This window comes from Macrobrachium nipponense, chromosome 39, assembly GCF_015104395.2.
Source record: "Macrobrachium nipponense isolate FS-2020 chromosome 39, ASM1510439v2, whole genome shotgun sequence".
NCBI classification, from domain to species: Eukaryota; Metazoa; Arthropoda; class Malacostraca; order Decapoda; family Palaemonidae; genus Macrobrachium; species Macrobrachium nipponense.
In genome coordinates, this window is record NC_061099.1 from 20,987,975 (window position 1) to 21,007,435 (window position 19,461).

The following is a 19,461-nucleotide window of genomic DNA, read 5'->3' on the forward strand; positions in this document are numbered from 1 at the left end:
AAATGAAAATTTAGAACATTTCTTACTTTACTGTCCAGCATACAATGAGATTAGAAATAGATATAGTTTTGTGCAGCAACCATATCAAGAAAATAAAGAGGAATTATTAGCTAATATACTCTTGTTGGTAGATCGGCCGAGGGAGGAAGTGAAGAATAGGAAAGAATTTCTAAAAGAAAATTTGGTATTTCAGAGAGAAGAAACTTAAACACAAACAGAGGAGGAATAAAACAAGAAAGGGAGCCGTTTCAAATGAACATCTCACCTACTACTACTACTAATTTTACTACTAAGAGTATTCACGAAGTAAACAAATTTAACAGAATACTAGCCTAGTAATAGTATTTTCCAACGAAGTTGCCCTTAAAATAATTGACCCTGGCTCTCAAGAAACCGAAAAGTAAGTTTATTTATTTTACGAAATTAATCAGATGTGTATGGAGGAATTATGATATGTGTTGCAGGTAGCTATACCTAATTACTACCATTTAATGGGAAAGATACCTACGAGAGAAATGAGGCTGGCGGAGACGAGCTAACTAGGTAGTACCTACCTAGCTAAAGATGTTTGCTTACCTACTTGGCCTAGGTAGACTAGATACTACTACTAATTATTATATCTATTATTAGTATTTGAGTACCTAATTGTGAACTAGGTAATTTAGGGTACCTATATATGAGTAGTTAACCAAGGAGCCAAAATCAAAAAAGTTGAAATACAGTTTAAAATATATATGATAAATATACAGTGTTTAACTAGACAAAAGATAGTAGAAATAGAAAGTTTTTTAGACAATGAAAATAAGATATTTTGTTTAACTGAAACTCACCAGAAACTAGACAAGTTAGCATTAAGTAAAGGTATAAATAAAATAGAAAATAGGTATGAGGGAGATGAAAGACAAAAAAGGGGGAGGGTTAATGATGCTATATAGAGACAGTGATAGCACAGAGTTAAACAAGGTGGAGACTATTAGCAAAGACCACTACTTATGCTAAATGCAAAATATACAATAATACTATCCATATTTTATTGTTATACCTATCAGTAGGAAATACAGAGGAGGATAAAAATAGAGATAAAGCAATAAAAACTAGAATGCGAAAACATAATGAAAAACACAAACGACAGAATCATTACTGATTTTAGGAGATTTCAATGGCCATATAGGTTTCTTAGGCCACCAGAATACAGACAGAAACGGGGAAATAATATTAGAATGGATGAATGAACATAGGCTAATACTACTTAACGCAGAAGACAGATGCACTGGAGTATACACATGGGAGAGAATGCAGATGAAAAGCGTAATAGATTTTGCTTTAGTCAATGAGAAGTTATACAAAAATTTTGAGATGGTAATTGATGAAGGCAAAAAGGAATTTGATATCTCGGACCATAACCTAATTACCATTCACTTAACATTCAAAGGACAGAATAAGAATCTCAACAAGGGTAAATGGGGGGAAGTAAAATACTTCAAAACAGATGAAGACAACCTAAATGACTTTATTAAAAAATTAGAAGAGATCCTAATAGATAAAGACATTGACAGAATCACAGATATGGACTTATCAATAAAAGAAGTAGCAGAAGACAAGCTAATGAGAACATATAGGAGAAAGTTGCTAGTAGAGGAGAAAGTAGAAGAGCAACCCTGGTTCAGTGAAGAAATAAGAAAAGGTATCAAGGAAAGGAAGGAGCTGAATAGGAAGAAAAGGAATGAGAGAGATAATGTCGTAAAAGAAAGTCTAGAGAAGAAATATATACAAAAGAAAAAAGAACTGCAGATATTAATAAGAGAAAAGATAACAATATATGAAAAGAAAATAACAGAAGAAATAAAAAGAAACAAAAACAAAGAGCTCTGGGAAAATATTGGTAAGTTAAGAAATAAGCAAAAAGCCAAAAAAGAAACTATTACACTTATAGAATGAACAGGGAAGCAAGCTAAATGAGGCTGAAACAAAGGAAGAATTAGTGAATATGGAGAAACCATTTACAGCAAACACAAAAATAAAATAAAGGAAATCTGGAACGAAGAGAAAAGGATGGAATATGAAAATGAATTGGCAGCAGAAGATGATATCATAAGAATTGAGACTATAGATTCCCAGAAGTACTAAGAGAACACATGGACCTAGTGATGGATGCAAAAGGAAGATAATCCCAATGCAGGAGCCTGTGATAACCAAGGAAAAAGTCATAGCTTGTCTAAGTAAGCTCAAAGCTAAAAAAGCTGCAGGCCCAGATGGAATCAAACCAGAGCTTTACAAAGCTTTAATGAAGAGCAAAACCTGTATAGAAGTACTAGTTAGGTGTTACAACAAAGAACTAGAAATCAAGAAAAGCCAGAATCTTGGAAGAAATCTAGAACAAAAATGATAGAAAAGAAAAGGAAACCAAGGGGCTAAGGATTTAAGGCCTATAGCTTTATTAAATATATCATACAAAGTATTCATGATGCTGATAAAAGACGAAATAGAAGCACACCTCAGACTGAATGAACAAGATCACGAATGCCAAGCAGGGATTTACAGGAGGGAGTAGGATAGAAGATAACTCCTTACACTACAATATTGTGTAGAAGAGAGCTACAGGAATAGAAAACCATTAATAGTAATAGCTATCGATTACAGTAACGCATTTGACTCGGTAAAACGAGAAGTCATGATCGAAGTTATGAAACAGTTCAAAATACATCTAAAAATCATAGAGGCAGTAGTTAACATATATGAAGGGGATAGCACAATATAGACCTAGGGGAGGGAGTCGAACAGGAAATGGGAATTACAAGTGGATTAGGCAAGGTTGCACAGGCTCTACTTCACTTTTCAAACTAATGACATATTTAATAATTAAGAAAATGGAGGAGGAAGGGACAGGATTTGAAAATGAACTAGTAAAGATAGGGACACTTTTCTTCGCCGACGATGGATTAGTTCTAGCAAGTAATATAGAAGACGCAAGAATAAACATAAAGATTTTAATAGATATAGGAAACAAATGTGGGCTAGAAATAAATAAAGAGAAAAAAAGCAGCATCATTATTTTCAACATGAAAGATAAACCAGAAGAGATAGAGAACATAAAGGTGAGGGAGAACATCACATATTTAGGAATAAAGATAAATGACTCTAGAAATCTGTTTAAGCTTCAGAAAAAAGAAATGTTGAATAAAGCACAGAAGTTAGCCAACCTAACCTACTCCGTGATAGAAAAAGCTGCAACAAAGTTCTAATAGGGAAAACATTCTGGAAAAACATAGCTCTACCATCAGTCTTATACGGAACCAATGTGGTTAATCTAACAGACGCAGAAATAGAAAAAATTACAAAGAATAGAGAATGAGGTATATAGGAAAAATATTAGGGCATGTAGAAGTACAGTAGTAGCCACATTAAGGGGGAGATAGGAGCTTCTTCAATGAAAAGTAGAATTATGAGTGGGAAGATTAGCTATGTAAATAATACTTTAAATGGACGGAAAGAGATACTGAAGAAAATAATTACAGATATGCAAGAAAAGGAAAGAAAATGGTGGAAAACTGTGGAAAAGTACATGCAGGAAGTTAAAATAAATTTAAGAAAATTAGAAGGAATGTCCAGAACAGAAATAAAGGACAAAGCCAGAATATGGGACACAGAGAGGTGGAAAGAAGAGTTGGAAAATAAAGTGACTGTGAACATATATAAAACGTGGAAAAGAGAAATAAAAGATGAAGAAATTTATGACAACTCTACGGGTTCAGTCCTTCTCTTCAAAGCCAGAACCAACTCTCTTAATTTAAATATAGCAAAAAGGCACCAGAAGGAGAACACCTGTTGTCCTTTTTGCAATGATGCAGTAGAAGACATATTTCATTTCCTTTATATTGTGGTACATATATAGAAGAACGGGTTAAAGCAATAGGGCAATAGTAGCTAATTGTGGTTGTTCTTTAAATCATTTGCCGATTCACAGAATGAAGTAGACATTAACCTAGGCTTACTTAGGCCCTAAATTTCACGAACTGGATATTGGTACAGCAGCTGTATCGGACGTATCCTGATTGCGATATACATTGGTGCGGCAGTGAATTGCGCATGTGCAATCCCTTGTTTACCACCTCAGGCATATCAACTGATCGCAAGAAAATGGCAACCTAGCAAAGTGAACCGTGTAAAACTAACCTAGTACCTAATACATCAGTTTTTGCTGAATAACAAATGTTAGCCTATCAGGTTTCAACGAGCTGAAAAAGGCAATAGATGTCTACGAAGAGTCTAACTTCAAGATATTGTATATACCTACCTATATCTGTAGGTTTTGAACGATCGAATTGGCCCTGAAAAGAGCTCCGAAGGGAGGAGATTTCAATCGAAGACTTTGAGGCCTAGCTAGTAAAGTAGTGCAGCAGTCAGTATAGTGCGTCTAAAATGGGAAACAAGATGCTAACTCTACCTATTACCTGATTTGTGTGATTACTTACGATTGATTAGGCCGTTTACTAGAGGATCAACGTCTTTTGGTATTTTTCCTTATCACCATGAATACAGCAGACCACGATTTCTGTGTACTTCAAATCTTCTTTGAATCTCCTCTATGGAGCTCTTTTTAGAGCCGATTCGATCGTTTGTGACCTACGGGTATACAATTTCTGGAAGTTTAACCCCTCGTAGACGTCTATTGCCTTTTTCAGCTGGTTGAAACCTGAAAACGTCTGTTTTTCGGCAAAAACTGATGTATTAGGGTAAAATATCACAGCAGGCCATGCAGGCCACCTACAATCAACGCTAGCCACCCTCCGAAAAAGTACATTATAACGCGTCCTGACACCGGAGATGGGCATCAGTTGCGACTTCTTGTTGGTGAAAAACGGAGCTAAAGACCTCTACTCTCCTTTCGAAGTAAGTATTTACTCCAAAGTTAGAAATTAAGGCCAAATTTTAAGTTGTTCCGATACGTAATACAAACCCTCGGTCCTTTAACAAATAGGAAGTAGCTAGCGGCAGCTGGAACGGTCGTAAGCTTCGAACAAGGGGAGAACGGTAGTTAACTGCTTGTCCGATCGTCGCGCGCCGCGCGACTGGGAGGTAAACAAATCACTTTTGCTTTCGGCCGTGTGTGGGAAGGACGTGCTCGTCATCGCGTCTGCCCGCTTGTCGTTTGCTTTGAGTTTGAGTATTTGCCCTCTCTTTCTGTATAAATCAGAGTGATTGTAAGTACTTTTGCATTTCTTTTTGTTGATCATTGCAATGAGTGAAAGAAGAAATGGAGATATCACCACGCCCCGGCGGTCGCCCGTAGAGTGTGTCCCGGCTCGGAGGGGCGTAGATGTGGGGGATTTAGATCGTTTGTCGAATGTAGATCCTCCACGAGGTTTGTACTCGTTGTGGGGGCGAGAGTGCTCCCGCAACGAGCCCTGTGTAATATGTATGAATTGGTCCGAGGCGCAGTGGGTGCTGTACGAGGGCAGGAAGAGACTTAGGCCGCCCAAGAAGTCATCGGAAAGTCCAGTGACTCCTTTGGTAACGGACACTTCGTCCTCTTTCCTGCCCCCCGGCCAGGCCCCCACGGTTTGCGCCTTCCCCTGCGGGGGGGTAGCGGAGTCTCCTCTCTCGATCCGTCGAGTGGGGATGAGGGCGCCGCTACCCGGACGTCCAGTTGTACTCGGGGTCTTCCGTCCGCTCTGGGGGGGTTCTTCTTTCTCCCCCCCAGGCGTGAGGAAACCCCTCTAACTAACCCGACTGTTGCTTCCGCAGGTGTGCCATCAGCGAAGGACGGACCTGGGACAGGTGTGGGAGTCGCTGGGACTGCAGGGAGTGCCGAGCATACAGGGGTTGATTCAGCGGTTGGCGGGGTCGGCAGTGGTCACTCATGGTGCGGTGACCACTACAACAACCACAATCTCGACACCAGCATATGAGATGCCACCGATCTGGTGTATCACCACTATCATGTCGGTGACACCCACGGCTGCGATCCAAAAACCCATTCCTGCCGTGTCAAAGAGGACGGTGCCACCACCACCTGGGTTCTTTGTATTGCCGACCCCGGACTTCCGCTGCCCAAAGAGTACCCCCTGGACCTGCCGCCAGTGCCGAGGATGACGGTAGCTGCCGACAGGACGCCTGGCTCTCCTGTGGTACCTGCCGTGCCTGCCGTACCTGTTGCTGTCCCAGCCGCTCATTCCTTTTCAGATCAGGGGCCTGCTGCCTCATCACTTTCAGAGTTCCTGCCGTTCCTGCTGTTCCCGCCCGGACCTGTTCCTGTTGTTCCTGCTGTTTGGTGGTTGCTGTCACAGTCTCAGGTCTTTCCGGACAGGTGCAGTCGGGCCCTGTTGCTTCGGCAACTGCCCCCGGCTCCCTCCTGGATGGAAGACCTGACGTCTGTCCTGCGGAGCCTGGCGAAGAAGAAGAGGAAGAGGAAGAAGGTGTCGTCGTCGTCTTCGTAGTCTTCTTCGTCGTCTGCTGCCTCTCCTTCCCCTTCGACTTCTAAGGCTAAACAGCCGAAGAAGAAGAAGGTTGCCTCCTCCCCCCCTAAGAAGACTCCTTCGGGATCTTCTAAGGGCCCACCGGCTCGCTCAGGCGAGCTGGGGAGCTCTTCTGCTGGTCCTCTTGTTCCTTCGGGAACGGGGCCCGTCGCTTCTTCTGCAAAGAAGAAGTCGACGGGGACCAGAGGTGCACCAGCCTCGGCTGGTGCGTCCTCACCTGGTGCTAGCGGTTCTGCCGCTAAACAGGTTCCGTCTCGGCCGCTTCTCGTTCGCGAGAGAAGCACCGAGTGGACGCTCTTCCAAAGAAGACCGTCCAGCCAAAGTTTTGACGCCCGAGCTCGCTCGCCGTCAAGACAGCGGCGCGGAGCAGAAGACTGGCGAGAGTCGTGCACACGACTCTCGCCAGGCCAGTGGACGCTCTCGCAGCGATCAACTGGATGCTCGGGCTGACGTGACGGTCGCTGACCGGCCACGGGTTGAGGCGAGGAAGAATCCCACGGCCGCCGGTACCAGCCACGGCTGGTACCAGCGGCTTGACGCGCCGAGGAGGACGCTGGCCGGTCTCGACGCGACAGAGAGCCTAGCAGGTCACCCGTCCGCCGCTCCCGATGGGACCGGGCGGAGACGGTGACCAGCGGCAGCTCGCCTGACGCTAGAGATCGGTCTCGACGTTCTCAGCCGAGCCAATCGCCCCAGGCGAGCGGCAAGGCTAGGCCTGCTGCTCGACCGTCCCACCGCGGGTTTTTGGACGATCAGCAGCAGCCCTTCCACGCCACGCTGGAGTCCTGCCACGAGGCGAGGGGGGAGCGTCAGGTTCTGCCTCTCCCGTACCTTCAAACCTCCTCGGGCTTATACCGGGAGGGAGGCGAGGTAACCGAGGTAGAGGAGCGATCACGAGAGCGGTGCGCCGCTCGTGACCCAGCTATGACGCCGTACGGCTCAGGCACCGGTTTTAGGACCGACCAGAACGTCGCGCAAGTAGTTGGAGGCGACCGTCATGGGGTCTGTCGCTGTTCTCCTTCTGAAGGAGGAGTATCGCGGGTTATGCTCTTGCTGGAGGGACTGGACGGTCCTACTCCACAAGACGCTGTAACTCCCGAGATACAGAGGAACTTTGCGGAGGTCATTAAGCTGATGCGTCTGCATAATGACCTCGCGGAAGGATCGCCGCTACCACCGGCAGAGCCCACGTCCCGGCTCGAATCATTTTGGGGTCCCAAGAGGGAACCCAAAATGATGGTGGGGTTACCGCGATCTGAGCTTGCAGACTCGGTCCTGGATCAGGTGGAGAATCTCGTCTCAGGACGGGAGGACTCGCTAAAGTCCGGACGGTCTGCTAAGCTGCTTCCTCCTCCTCTACAGCGGCAGAGGCGATTCTACGTGCCTTCGGAAGACCCGATACTGCCGAAACAGGTTAACCCGGAGTTAGCGAGGCTGACTCCAGGTGTGTCCCTGCAGCAGCTCCTGTCGGAGAACCTATGGTTCTCCGAAAGCAGGAGGCACTCGCCCTGGAATCTACCGCTATGGCAGCATTCCAGGCAGTTTCCTGGTTGGATTTGTGGTCCCTCACAATATCCAAAGTAGCGGCCGGCTCTGGGAGCTCTGCTCTCGAAGACGACGCTTCTTTTAGGAGACTGTGCCAGTCTGGAGGAAGAGCAATCTCTTACCTCGCCCATCAGACTGCTAACCTGTGGGCCAACTTGGTTCTTCGACGTAGGGACGCAGTCCTTACCCGAGTGACCAAGGGGGCCGGGCGTGAGGCGGCACTCGGGCTTCGAAATGGACCTCTTAGGAGTTCCCCAGCTCTCTTCCCTGGAGAGATGGTGGACGCTGCGTGGAAAGGCGGCGCACTGACGAGAGTGACCGGCTTAGTTCACCAAGGCAGTCTCGAAGGTTAGCTGGGCAATCTCGAGCGACTGCGGCCAAACCAAAGAGCTTGGCTAGCGCTTCCACGGCGGCGAAGACGGTTGCACCGTCCAAACCCCGTGTGAAGACTCCTGTAGTTTCAACTTCTGCTAGAGGAGGCCGCAACCAGCCTCCTCCCAGCCCTCCTTTCCCCGAGGGGGGTGCTGGAAAGAAGTCGAACGAGGTGGGAAACGCTAGGGACGGCGTTCCCCCTCACCTGCTTGCCGGAAGTGGGGGGGTGCCTAGCGAGCCATTGGGCGACTTGGCAGCGCTACGGCGCCGAGAAATGGATAGTAGACGTCCTTCGGGAGGGATATCTACTACCCTTCGAGTCCTCGGTCCCCCCTATCTCCAATCCGGTCCACCTACAGACCATATGTCCGGGGATCAGCAAAGGACAACGCTCTTCGACAGGAGATCAAGGACCATGCTGGCGAAACGAGCTGTAGAAATCGTGAGGACCAGTCACCGGGCTGTTTTACAGCCGCCTCTTCCTAGTGGAGAAGGCATCGGGGGGCTGGCGTCCGGTGATAGACCTCTCTCCCCTGAACCGCTTCGTTCGCACGACGCGGTTCACGATGGAGTCGGCACGATCGGTGCTCGACTCTATCAGGGGGAACGATTTCATGCTTTCAGTGGACTTGAAGGACGCGTATCTTTCAAATACCCATCCATCAGTCCTCCAGAAAGTACCTCCGCTTCATCTTCGACGGGACGGTGACAAGGTTCATTCAGGGCACTTTGTTTCGGTCTCTCAACCGCCCCACAGGTGTTCACGCGAGTGTTCACTCTGGTGTCAGCTTGGGCCCATTCGCACGGGATACGTCTTCTGAGGTATCTCGACGATTGGCTAGTCCTGGCGAGCTCCCGCTCGCAGTTGCTACAGGACAGAGATTGACTCCTCAAGTTTTGTCGCGATCTGGGGGATCGTGATAAACTACGAGAAGTCCGATCTCGAACCCAAGCAGAAGATGAAGTACCTGGGTATGCTGGATAGACACGGTAGCAGGGCAGGTCTTTCCCGCAGACTTGCGTATCAGCAAATTCAGGGAGGCAGCCGGCCGGTTCCTGTCGCGGCAGGAACAGGCAGCACAGCAATGGCAAGTCGTGATCGGCCATCTGTCGTTCACTCGAGAAGTTAGTCCCTCACGGGCGTCTTCACCTGCGGTCTCTCCAGTGGAGGCTAAGGGAGAGTTGGTCTCAGGCCAGGGATCCTCCTTACTTTCCCGTGGCTATCACGGACAAGGTGAGGCAGGACCTAGCCTGGTGGCTCGACGACAAGAACCTCTTAAGAGGAGTGCCCATACGCACTCCCCCCCGGAGATGCTTCTGTTCTCAGACGCATCGACCGAGGGATGGGGCGCACACCTGGAGGAGTTGCTGACTGCAGGTGTGTGGGACCATCACGAAAAGCACCTTCACATCAATGTCCTGGAACTCAAGGCGGCGTTCTACGCTCTCCAAGAGTTTCAGGACCGCTTGGTGGGACACTCAGTGGTGTTGATGTGCGACAACACAGTAGTGGCATATGTCAACAAGCAGGGGGGGCTAGTGTCTCTTCCGCTCCATCAGTTGACGGTGCAGGTGCACGAGTGGGCCACGGCTCACTCGATAGAGCTGTCAGCAGCGCTACATTCCAGGCAAGAGGAATGTAGTAGCAGACAAGCTCAGCCCTCGGGATCAGGTGATAGGGACCGAATGGTCTCTACACCAAGACGTAGCGGAAAGGCTCTTCAACCTGTGGGGGCGACCGGTCGTAGACCTGTTCGCCACCCGGCACAACAGAAAAACTTCAGGTTTTCTTCTCAGCTGTGCCGGACCCATGGGCAGCTGCAGACGCTCTCCAACACCCCTGGGACAACCTCTTCGCTTACGCCTTTCCTCCCTTCTGTCTGATTCGGAAAGTGATCAGTCGAGCGCTGGTCACTCCCAACTCAGAATGATCCTGGTGGCTCCCAAACGGCCGGCAAGCCGTTTGGTATCCGGACCTGCTGGCTCTTCTTGCGGACGCACCGAGAGAGCTACCCACTTGGCACAACCTTCTAGCCCAGCCACACGTAGAACGGTACCACCAAGCAGTCCAGTCCCTTCAACTTCACGGCTGGCTGTTGTCCACCACTCTTGCGAACGAGAGGCTTTTCTCGTAGCGCAGCAACAGAGATGGCTGGACACGTCCGACAGTCCTCTGCAGCTGTGTACCAGGGGAAGTGGGCCGTCTTCTTCGTGGTTGGGTTGTCGTAGACAGGTCTGTCTCCTCTCAGAGCCACTCTTCAGCAGGTAGCGGATTTCCTCGTGTTTCTTCGCCGAGAGAAAGCTCCTCTCAGTACCCACAGTTAAAGGATATGAGCAGCACTGGCGCTCGTCCTAAAACTGAGGGGACTGGACATCTCGAATTCGTTCGAGATCTCCTTGCTAATGAGGAGCTTCGAAAGGTCTTGCCCACCCAGGGAACTCAGGCCCCCTGCGTGGGATGTGACTCTCGTACTTAGGAGTTTGACTCGAAGACCCTTCGAGCCACTCCGAGAGTCGTCAGACAGGGATCTGACTCTCAAGACCCTCTTCTTGCTGGCCCTGGCATCGGCGAAGAGAGTAGGGGAACTACATGGCCTTCTTTTGATGTTAAACATACCAGAGGCTGGGGATCTGTGACGCTCGATTTCGTCCCGAACTTCGTAGCTAAGACTCAGAATACCGTCGATCCCTGACGACAGGTTCGAGTCTTTCACGATCCCCTCCCTTCTGGACTTCACCGATAACGATGCGGATGAGATGCTGCTTTGTCCTGTGAGGGCGCTACGGCGCTATCTGAAGAGAACTCGACATCTCAGGCCTGAGTGTCGACGCCTCTTCGTTAGCACTGGGTTACCAAGAAAGAAGTCTCCAAGAACACGCTTTCTTTCTGGCTGCGTGAGGTGATCAGGAGAGCGTACGAGGCTGATGGTAGCGACGACATCCGTACGCTCCGACGAGAGCCCCCAGCCCACGAAGTCAGAGGTATCGGACCCTCCTTAGCGTTCCGTAAGAACTTCTCCGTGGCGCAGGTCCTGAAGGCAGGTGTCTGGGCCAACCAGACCACCTTCACGTCCTTCCTACCTTCGGTGGGATATTGCCCACAAGTCCTTGGATACTTTTTCCTTGGGACCTGTGGTGGCTGCTCAACACGTTGTGTAAGCTTACCCAGCACCCGAGCAGGCAGAACAGCATCGATTCCTGGTATGACTGGGAGAATGAATGTGCGAATGAGGAGAGTGACTGGCTTCTCTTCACCATCTTTCTCTACCTCTAACCGTGGGCAGAGGGATACGGTCGTTACCTTGCTGGAAGGGAGTCAGATGCAGGTAAGCTATTCAACAGAGCTCCATCCTATCTCTTTAAACTAGAGATAGGAGTGTATATCCACACTTTCTCCAACAAGGGGGAGAAAGTGGATGCCTACATGAGACAACCCATTACTTTACATTTGCTCATGTAAAGGAAAAAAGTTCTTACAATGCTGGTACAAAGAGATACGCTTGCCTCTCTCTTAGTACTCGGCCCAGAGGTCTGACCATTGATCCTGCGGTGCAAACAACCCCGATCAATCGGACAGAGGCTTGGATCCCTCCCTCGCTCTTACGCCAGGGAGGCATTCCAGGATGGACGAACACCAGTCTGTTCATCAAAGACTCAGATTCCTCCCACCAAGAAGTGAGTCTTCCTATTGTTAAAGGACCGAGGGTTTGTATTACGTATCGGAACAAATGACAATTTGTCGAAAATTGCATTTTTCCTAACTATACAAACCTGAGGTCCTTTACATATAGTCCCTCCTCATGCCACCCCTCACTCTGCGTATTTGCATGGGCCAAAAGCAAAAGTGATTTGTTTACCTCCCAGTCGCGCGGCGCAAGCGACGATCGGACAAGCAGTTAACTTACCGTTCTCCCCTTGTTCGAAGCTTACGACCGTTCCAGCTGCCGCTAGCTACTTCCTATTGTTAAAGGACCTCAGGTTTGTATAGTTAGGAAAAATGCAATTTTCGACAAATTGTCATATTTAAACAGAGGGTACTGAAAAGGGTGGCTACGGCAGTGGAAATCTCACCAAAACGCTTTAGAAATTTTTACTTACAACTAAAAATGTTTCGAAGATTGACGCTATCTTGATGTTTACGGAGTCGCTTGTGTCAACAAACTTCCCATTTCATGTGCTAAATCTGCACACCACTTGTATCCATAGACGCTGGGCACTTTCATCACAACAATCGTAAACCCACCTCTTACCAGCACTTATTCGTACTTATTCAAGGGGACTAGGCATTCTTTGCGGCGTTTTGCGCTCTTCAATTGTTTATCAGTTGTTGTCAATTGGTATGTGTTACCCTCCAAACTAGGTATAAGACTTACACAAAACCGTGGAATAAGTGAAATTAGCGTATCCATTTGTAGTGTATATACATATTAGAGCAATTTTATCATTATTACTGCATTACTATGACAACTAGAATTCATCGAAACAGTTTGTAAATGCATCGGCGTATGTGTGACGCTCCACTAGATTGGCAACGATGAGCCATTTTCCTCACGTCGTCTGCTCGTAAGTATACATCCGAAAACATTTGTAATTTTTTTGGGGGTTAATTTGGTTGCCAAAAAGGGATAATGGACATGAATTAAATAAACATTTTGAAGTAGAGTTAAACTAAATATTGAGTAAAGTAAACAATTAAGGGAATAAAGCTTTGCATCTCATAATCAGTGTGTCGTCTGCTGCTCGTAACTTTGTTTACGGAGTGAGTGCTAGGAAACACGAACAGCAATGTGGTTCGAGTGCACTGTGGAGTGAATTAAGACCAAAATGTGTATAATTACAATCAAATAAGCACTGTGGAGTTTCAGTTGTGATGGCAGTAAGGATAAAACACTGATTACAAGGTAAGAATGAATTCGTTAGTTCAACCATAACCCCGGGAATACAAGTTTCATACTTTCACTAATATAGGCAACAAAATGTTGTTTTATTGTGCTGATTACAACTGCAATCTTGAGTAAGATCAATAAACGTTACATATATACGCTAACATTGTTCAAATGAGTGCTGGGAAGGCTGGGGAAAGATGGTGCCGTCACTGATGAGAACCGTCCATGCAAAACGTAGCCGCCATATTGGATTTCAAAACTGCCTTGAAAACATATTTTACGAAGAGCTCACATGCTTATTTTAGTTCGTATGGGGCTTTCATATATCACAATATGTTGACGAAACTTCAGTCTTTTAAATGGTATGCTTAGAGTTGCAATTGTATTCATGTTTCACCAATTAAATATCGAGTGAATAAGACCCGTCCACCGTGATGAGGGTTGGCCTGTCGTGATATTCTACCCTAGTACATGGTTCAGAGGAGATTCAAAGAAGATTAAATTTTGAAGTATACAGATAGATTAGTTTAGTGTTATTTTTTATGTATAGGTACTTTATTTAACATCTAAGTCTGTATAAGTATTATTGTAATTTTTGATATTTTTTTTTTACTGTCAAAATGTTTTGGTGCTTTGGTGATGACAGTATGGTGCTTCACTTTGACATTTTGAATTGAACATGTGTAGCGAAACAATTCAATTGACTACTATTATTACCTACTACTGTCGCTGATCTTCTAGTGCCATACTTGCAACAGTGTACGGCAACTGCTGTATTATTAGCAAATTGGTAAAGGATACGGCTAACTGCCGTACCAAAAGTCAAGATCACAATACGGCACCACTGACAGAATCTGACGTACCCCCACCACACCATGTTATTTGTACGGCAGGAAGTCTGAAATTGACGCGTGCGCAATTCACAGCCGTACCAATATCTATCCCGATCAGTATACAGCTCCTGTACCAATATCCTGTGCCTAAATTTTATTGCAATTGTAGCTATGGTAGTTTGTTTCTACATTCTAGGCTAGTCCTAGCTAGCTATGTAGGTAGGTATCTATTCTTTGGACAAACTGGCCTATAGGCTATTACATATTGTTGTTTTCTGTTTCAACAACCTGTTGCCCTTTAGGAGAAGCAACTGCCGTGAATCCATTGTACTCAGGTGGATCACCCTTATTCATTAGATATTTAATTGGTGAAACAAGAATACAATTACATCTTTAAGCATACCATTCAAAAGAATGAAGTTTTGTCAACAAAATGTGATATATGAAAGCGCCATACGAACTAAAATAAGCACGTGAGGTCTTCGTAAAATAGTATGTTTTCAAGGCGTTTTTGTTTTAAATCCAATATGGCGTGTTCCATCTCCGGTCCCTTTCGTAACCGGCATCGAACCCACATCCTTCCTAACCTTCCCAGTGCTCATTTGAACAGTATTAGTGTGTATATGTAATGTTTATTGATCTTACTCAAGATTGCAGTTGCAATCAGCACAATAAAACAATATATTGTTGCCTATATTAGTGAAAGTATGAAACTTCTTATTCAAGGGGTCATGGTTTGAAATGAAATTTATTTTTACCTTGTAATTGGTGGTTTTATCCTTACTGCCATCACAACTGAAACTCCAAAGTGCTTATTTGATTGTAATTTTTCACATTTTGGTCTTAATTCACTCCAAATTGCACTTCAACTACGTTGATAGTTTGTTTACAGCAAAGTTGTGGGGGAAAAAATTTCCAGCCTTGTTGTACATCTGCCTGCCGAAAACCATCGCCGACCAGACAACAGATAGTAAAGTGTTTATGACAAAAATTTTTTATTTTTTATTTATTTTTTTTTGCTAGCACTTCATTTAAGTCTATATTACTACTTTGACTTTTTTTTATTTTTAATAATTGTATGCCAGAAATAAATGTAACATTTAATGCTTGCATGCTAAGAATGGCAAAAATGTTATCGTTGCCAAATTAGAGGAGCTTCACATATGCCAATGCATTTACTACAAACTGTTCCATGTTTTGTACATGCAACTTCCCCGGCAGATATATACTTAGCTATAGTCTCTGACGTCCCGACAGAATTCAAAACTCGCGGCACACGCGACAGGTAGGTCAGATGACCAGCCCACTCCCGCCGCTGGGTGGCGGGAATAGGAACCATTCCCGTTTTCTAACCAGAATTTTTCTGTCGCCGGTAGCAACAACACCGTTGTTGATACCTCCTCTTTTGAAATCTTTTCTCGTTTGGCCAGGATTATCTGTTTGACCTTTGGTGATGTAACATTGATCTTTGGTTTTGGCATACGCTTATCGTGGACCGTTTTTTGGATTTTGGTTTGGATACTCTTTAAAATGTCTGACGTGGCACCTGTATTTAGAGTGTGTACGAAAGAGGAATGTAAGGTGAGGCTACCGAAAGCATCGGTGGATCCTCACACGGTCTGTAAAAAATGTAGGGGGAATGATTGTTCTGCGATTAACACCTGTCTGGAATGTGAGGGTTTAACAGAAGTGGAATGGAAGACCTTGGCTTCTTATGTAAGGAAACTTGAGAAAGATAGAGTTAGGAGGGCTTCCATCAGAAGCTCAAGTAGATCCTGCTCTATTGAGCAGGAAGTAGCTCCTAACTCTTGTTAATTCACCTGCTCATAGTTTGTTTCACCCCTTCCCCCAGCAGCGAACCTGTAGATGCGTCTACGGAAATGGCTGCAATGAGAGCCTCAATAATCAGCTTGAAAATCGCAACTGCAAGCAATGAAGGAGACAGGTAAGCGCAGTGATGTGTGCAGTGATTTGTGCAGTGTCCCCAGTGAAGTGGAGGGGGCGTCTGACCGACTCCGCATTGCTCCTAGGCCTAGACCTCTTTCAGACTCCCATGACCAAGGGAGGAGGAATGTCGAAAGCCGCAAGGGGGATGTAGAGTATTCCCAACGGTCAGGCGTCCCTTCGGCAGATCCTGTAGCCGCTTCCCAGGCTGCCAAGGACAGCTACTGCAAAAGCGTCCTCAGGAAGTGCTTTTCGGACTCAGACTCTTCGTCTCCAAGAAGAGGATGGAGTTCTGCCTGTAAGTCACGTCCTCTTAAGAGATCCTGGAAAACGCCAGCAAGCGAAGCGTTGCATTCCAGTCCTGAACCTTTTCCGGAGTATTCTCCGCTCGTAAGAAGAGAGCTACGAGATCTCCTGACTCTTCTCCGGAAGGTTTCGCACACAAGACGAAGGAAGTCTTGGTAGGACTCCAACAGCAGTTGTCTGCCTTAGTAGGAGTTCTTTCTGAAGGCTCTTCTAGGAAGAAAGACGTTTCTCTTCCCATCAAGAGTTCTGTTAGGAGAGCCTCAGAGAGTAGGCGCCCTGGCGTTAGCAGACGCTCCTCGCCTGAAAGGTTTCGTCCCCAGCGAGACCTTCTTCAGTTGCATATGACAGGACTCGTGTGTTCTTTCCTGCTAAGAACGCTAATCGGAAACTCCCTACGAGCAAGAGTTCTCCCAGGAGTTTTTCTAGAGACGATTACGCCTCTCATGGCAGCTATCAGGAGCCTGATTCGCGGATTCTCGTGAGAGAATTCGTGCGGCTAAGAGCTCTGGGAGAGAAGAGAGCCCCTCTCTTTTCAGAGCTCCGCAAGAAGGAAGGAGCGGTGTTCGTTCGTCCTCTAGACCTTTCCCGAAGGAACAACCCTCTCCTCTGGCAAGTACCAGGAATCAGGAGTCCCGTAGGATCTTATAGATATCCTTCTTAGGACGCAAGAGTATCGCCGAATAGGCGCCTCGATTTGGACAAGTTTTCTTCGCCTCCCAGGAGGGATAGGAGAGAACCTCTGCGCCTCTCCGGATGGACGCAAAGGGAAAAGGAGCTATTCGCCTGCTAGACGCAATTACCAGGACGCAAACGTCTCCGCTACTGGGACGACGGGAACAAAGGGTTTCTCCCTTTCTCCTCGCAGGCGCATTTCGCCTTCCAGGCGTCCTCATCAGGATGCAAATGCCTCTCCTTCTTGGACCAGGCAGCCTCACCAGGACGCAAGCGCCTCGCCTTCTTGGCCCAGGCGCACTCACCAGGACGCAAGCACCTCTTCTCCTTGGCGCCAGGAACAGGATGTTCTCCTTTCTCCTCGCAGGCGCTCTTCGCCTCACAGGCGTCTGATTCAGGACGCAAGCGCCTCTCCTAGCAGGCGCAAGGAGCAGAGCAGAAGCCCGAGTATAGGGAAGCTCCAGGACTCGTGCAGGAATGGAGGATAGAAACAAGGTTTCGGATATCCCAGCAAGGGGACATTGATTCTCCTACAGTTAGGATTCACGAAAGAAAAAGGCTTCTTCTACGGATCGGTCTCCTGAAAAGGCAAAGCCCTCTTCGCCTGCATCGCTTTTGGAAGAAGTTTCGGAAGAAGAGATCTCCAAAGATGCAGGATTTCGGACTATAAGTTAGCACTGCTTCTCTTTTGTTGCAGGTGTTTGGAGATCGCTACGCCCGTCGGATCCCCCTTCTCCGGGATCTTTATTATCTAGTACGAAACTGTCGGAAGTCCTCCTCCTTCGTTAGGATGACCCCTACTCTTTCTATGAGAAAGTCTCTGAAGCCTCGAGAGCTGGCTCAGATCTAAGAACAAGGAAGCGGGGAAGACGGTATTCGCTTGTCTCCTTCTAAGCTGACGGGAAAACCAGGTATGTGGTATGACACCAAGGAGCCAATGGGCCTGGGACTCCCTTCGTCCTCAGATGCAGACTTTTCCGCTCTTGTAGATTCGTCATTCTGCAAAAGCCTCTTGGGGAATGTGTGAGGTTGATCATCTCATCAAGTGGGCCTGTTCAAGACTCTCGAAGTCTTTAACTTCATGGACTGGGCTTTGGGAGCTTTAGCCAAGAAGTCTCAAGAACCAGACTTCGTTACCATGGAAGAGTTGGGCAGCGTATTAACCTGCCTAGACAAGGCGGTTATGGATGGCTCCAATGAAGTGCATCCCTTTTTGGATCCTGTATATTGAAGAAGAGAGCAGTGTTTAGCTCTTCTTAACGAAATCTGTTTCTCCTCTGCAGAGTCCTCCCTTTTATACGCGCCCCTCTCTAGTCACCATTTTTCCTCAGGAAATAGTGAGGGATATATCGAAGACATTATCAGAAAAGGCCACACGGACCTGCGTGGCCCAGTCAGCTTAAAGGCTAAAACCTTCTGTTCAGGTTTCAAAGAAGGAGAAAGTTCCTTCCAGCAGCCCTTTCTCGGGGAAGGTCTGCCCCTAGATCTTCTCTCAGAAGTAGACGATCGGAGAAGAGAGGAAGGTCTTCTCGAAGGCCGTTCGTCAAGACCCAGTGAGACTGCGGTCCTCCAGACAAAAGTGGGTGCCAGGCTTCTAAACTTTTACGAACCTTGGGCACAGAAAGGTGCCGATGCCTGGTCCCTATCCATCCTAAAGAAAGGATATTTAATCCCCTTCAGGGAAAAAACCTCCCTTAACTACAACTCCAAGGAGTTGACAGCAAACTACAAGGATTCTGTCAAGAAACAAGCCCTTCTACATCTCGTGGAGCAGATGCTTTACAAGGAAGCCATAGAGGAAGTAAAAGATCTCTCTTCCCAGGGGTTTTTACAATCGCCTGTTCTTGGTTCCGAAAAGTTCAGGAGGTTGGAGGCCAGTTCTGGACGTGAGCGCCCTGAACGTGTTCGTAGCAAAGAGGAAGTTCACGGATGGAGACGACAGCCTCGGTGTTAGCAGCCCTGCGTCCAGGGGACTGGATGGTATCCTGGACCTGCAGGATGCTTATTTCCACGTGCCAATACACCCGCTTCCAGGAAATACCTCAGATTTATGGCTCAAGGAAGAGTATTTCAATTTCGGGCCCTATGCTTCGGACTCTCAACAGCCCCTCAAGTATTCACAGGACTGATGAAAAATGTGGCTCACTGGCTTCATCTCGAAGGGATTCGAATATCCTTGTATGTAGATGACTGGCTGATACGAGCACAGTCGCGAGTCAGATGTCTGGAGGACTTAAAGCTGACACTGGAGTTAACACAGTCTTTGGGACTGTTGGTAAACCTCGCGAAATCCCAGATGATTCCCCAGCAGAACATTGTTTATCTGGGATTCGGATGGATTCTCGGGGTTTTCATGTTTCCATCACAGGAAAGACAGAACCGCTGCTTGGAAAAAAGTAGCAACCTTCCTAGAGAAAGAACAATGTT

At 46.8% G+C, this 19,461-nt stretch overlaps 1 protein-coding gene across 2 annotated transcripts in view; it reads left to right on the forward strand.

Annotated features, from left to right (window-relative positions):
* Positions 1 to 247: 247 nt before the first annotated feature.
* The window catches only part of LOC135210187 (ciliogenesis and planar polarity effector 2-like), a 47,913-nt gene continuing 28,699 nt past the window's right edge, over positions 248 to 19,461 (forward strand). Inside the window, exon 1 of one of the 2 annotated variants that reach the window (XM_064243020.1) lies at positions 248 to 400. The gene's annotated coding sequence lies outside the window, so the exon portion shown is untranslated. Of the gene's footprint in view, positions 401 to 4,871; positions 4,891 to 19,461 lie in introns of those variants that run through there. The other variant, XM_064243021.1, reaches the window with a different exon arrangement.